We start from the raw sequence: 4090 nt of genomic DNA, 5'->3' as shown, positions 1-4090 counted from the left end.
CAGACTAATTTCTCAAATTTAACACCATGTACTTGCATACAACTCTTTGTTCCAATCTGACCCATATTTTCCCCACTGACAAACGTCCTAGTTTGATATAGGGTGTTTTAGGACATCTGTGAGGTGTGCATATAAGTGCTTTCATTCTGCATTTGTATGCACCATGTTTGTACACAGGGTCAGAATGCACTGCAGTGTAACAGTTTCATAATGAAGCTTTGTTCTATCTGTAATGTTTGACAATGAATGTCAATTGTTCTCAAGTGAAACACAGCAAATTGATAGTACAAAGGCAAGTAGAATTCTTTTAAATGGCTCAGTTAAGAGGAAAGTATGATGCAGAAGTTAACTTGTAATGTTGAGTAAGCTGGTTATTTTGCCATCACAGGTTCTGATCCTCCAAATAGAAACAAGGCATCCATGAATCTGGAGTTGTTTCTTGATGCTGCAAAGAAACCTGACTTTACATCCAGGTGCAATCTTAGTTTTTGATAACTTCTGCCTTAACATTGTAAGTTTAGTTTTATTAAGGTCATAGTTCAAGGGGGTGGTGTACTGGACATTATATTTAGGTGTTCTGAATATAACATCCAGTACAACATCTTGAACTATGACCTCAGTAATAAACATCACAATATGCCTTATTGAATTGACAACCATATACACTTGATTCAATTTGATTTATTCAAATATGTAAAACAGTTGATAGTCAACACATGTAATTTCACACATCCAACAATAATAATCCAATATCTATACACTTGGACATCTTAATTTGCGTATCTTTCCCCCACAGCCTGCTTTGGATTCAAGATCTAGACAGAACTGGGAATACTTATTGCTGTCATCCCTCATGATGTGGAAAGCAACTTGTACTTCCTTCCACTGTCCCTGTAAAATAAATGCATTATCTCCCACCCACTGTACCCCCATAGTGCTGAAGTTTTGGGCCAAGATGTAGTTCCTTACTGTACTCCAAGACCTGAACACATGATATCTTGTTAAAATCAAAGATTTTAAAGTTGTAGCTTTATTGAACAATTTTCAAAAGAGGGCCCTGGCATGATTGCATGTTGAACACAGGGCCCTTAAAAAGCAGTCCCCCACATGGAGTATCCTTTTTTGTTGCATGCTGCTGAAGTCATAAGATGGAAAATCCCTACTGGTGGGCCATCAGGGTAGAGTACCTCACATTTTCTGCATGTGCCTGGACCACAGTTGTTTGGACTTCTCATTTGCATGACTAGTCTTCACAACTGTGGTACAGGCACATGCACTGCAACAGCATGGAGAAAACGTGATTTACTCTACCTTGATGACCCAGCAGTAGGGATTTCCCATCTTACCCAAGACTTCAGCAGCTGGCTGAGCTGGGATGAGGCCTGCGGAAAAAAAATAAGTTTTGACTTCAATAATAAATGATCCATTTATAAACCAACTCGCTTGCCTCTATGCATGTCCTTAAGAATGCTGCAGTGATCGTCTGGCCACAGAGTGACATCTGGTTAAGGATTGCCTAAAGGGGAAAATTGAAAAAGCCTGCATTAAACATATCTTTAAATTAATCTATCATGTTTTGATAAATTTGCTTCATTTTGAACAAAAAGGCTTTTAGTGGGCACATTTGTACCTGGGTAGTGGAGGAAAACAAAAAACCCACAAAGTACCAGGCATCATCTCACCACATGTTGAAATAGTCTGAATTACTGGTGGCACATCCCAAAGAAAAGGCCTTACTGCCGATGTCATCCTCTGCTGGGTCACTCACCATCAAGCCTATAAAAAGAAATTTGATATTTAGTTTAAATTACTGTTAATCTGCAGGTGCAAAACACCGCTTGGAAAAACGTTCCACATTTAAGCAATACTAAACTGAAATGTTAACTCACTTTGAGGAGCTAACCACAGCAATAAGAACTTAATACAACATATTTCACAATGTCCACAATTCATTTCTCAGCTGAATTGTCTGGAGGTTTGTAGTGTGAACCCACAACGCTTTGTGTTGTCTTCACTGGGCCGTGTGCCTCCAAGTTCTGGAGTTGACGTACTCAGGTCTTCAGGTGCACTGTATTCAACAAATAACATAGTTTCAGTTTTACAGTTCCTTTCATGAAATAGTGGTGGCTACAAACAAGACAGCTGGGGGAAATGAACTACGTAAATATTGTACATCTAAGCCCCTATGCAAAGTATGGGTAGTCCTACTGTTGTGCACATGACCAAAATACACATGAACATGAGTAATAAAGTACTACCAAGTACTAGTACAGTCAATTCTACAGCTCTGTAGGTTTTTGATCACACCACAAGGTCTATATTCAAATTTAGTATGAAGCCAACAAACAGATGAGAAAACCTGTAATGTAATTAAAAGCACTACAAAAGCTAGTGAATCCACCTCCTGAGATCAGTGTCACCTACCTTTATTCATGAAGAACAGACATCCTTCATACAATAAGCCACCACCCCATACACTGCATCCTAAAAACGCCTGCCCAGAACGTCTCTGAAGACAGAATATTTTGTTTGTATGAAGTTACACCATCGTTTCTATTGTTCTGGTGAACTTACCCATCCACAGCTCAGAGAAGGGGTGTAGTATCAATTTGTACGGAGGGGCAGTGTAAGGAATGGGTTTCCCCATTGTTGGTGGAGCGTCTTGTTTATGTAGCCAGAGACCGGATCCTCCGGCCACTGCCACCTTGTATGTAGAACAGGAGTAGAATAAAGTGTCAAATACATACCTGATGAAAAAATACAATAGAAATGAAATGTCTTCATTTGAAGAGCAAATCTGTGTTTAGAACTTTCCAAACAATAGCCAACAGTTAAAGAAACCGAGCAGTGAATTAACTTTACGTTTGGTCTCCCTCGGTAGTTAACCTAAAAAAAAAAAAAAAAAAAAAATTTAAAACAAGTCATCCTCAAGTTCTTCTTCTTGGATGCTCAGACCTTTAGTAATCTGGATTTAGACATGAAATCCGCTCCATTGTTAACACGACACCATTCTCTAACGTCAAGTTACTGGTAGTTTTTGATGTTAAGACTTGACATTGCTTTCGCTGTTGACAAAACCTCCTGATTTTGACCAGACTTCTTTAAAATATGACCTTAATTTAAACAAAACAGGATTTTCGGGTCGTTCATTAATGAAGACAGGCAGCTGATGGTTTGTCTGGACTTCAATCTAAACGGAGCCAACAGGATAGGTGGCTATTTACCGCTATGTCATGGCAAGATGTAACAATTAGCCTCGTTGTTAAAATGAACATGCTAAAGGAAACTAGCGTATCAGAAGGCTAAGCACACACCGATTTAATTAAAGGACACACGCCAGGTTTGCCTTCAGCCCAAAAAAAAAACTTCTTGCTAGCACAGTTTTGCTAACGCTACACGCTAACATTAAACTCTCGCTAACACTAGATAAAGTAGCCTACATGGACTGGAAACTAAACATTTATTCAGCTGCTTTACCTCAGATTAACAGCCAAACATCTGCATACACACAGAAAGCTGCACATTAACATTTAACTACAAAAGCTCTACACTAGGTCAACCTCATCGTTGTCAATGAGCCGTGGCCGTCCGTGACCCTGTCCCCTCTTCACCATCTGTCCTTCCTTAGCCGCTGTTGTCTTGCTGCCTTATAAACCCCGCCCACTGACAGGTGGCTGTAACGACCTCATCAGTGTGATTCACTTCACCTGTCAGTGGTCACAATCTTATGACTGATCGGTGGAAATGTCAATAGTCAGAATTCCTATTGGTAACTGTGAGTTCTACTGCAATTTGCAGCATTCTATCTGCATTATTTTCCTACCAACATACATACTTTTTTACATAATGGTATCTAGTTGGTAATCATTTGAATGTGTTAGGTTAACGTGCAGTTTTTGTGAAATCGGTCCTCATTAAAATGCACATTTATACAAATTCCTATCAGCCCATCTCCTCTATAAGTAGAGGGTTTCTGCTTTGAATTGTTCTAGAGCAGTAGTGTCAAACTCAAATACACGGTGGGCCAAAATTAAAAACTGGGACAAAGTTGCGGGCCAGACCCTATATTTATTGAAATATTGAATAAAAT

This window comes from Monopterus albus, unplaced genomic scaffold (genome assembly GCF_001952655.1).
Source record: "Monopterus albus unplaced genomic scaffold, M_albus_1.0 scaffold69.1, whole genome shotgun sequence".
NCBI lineage: Eukaryota > Metazoa > Chordata > Actinopteri > Synbranchiformes > Synbranchidae > Monopterus > Monopterus albus.
The sequence above is the reverse complement of the archived record's forward strand: the minus strand, read 5'-3'. Positions refer to the sequence as shown.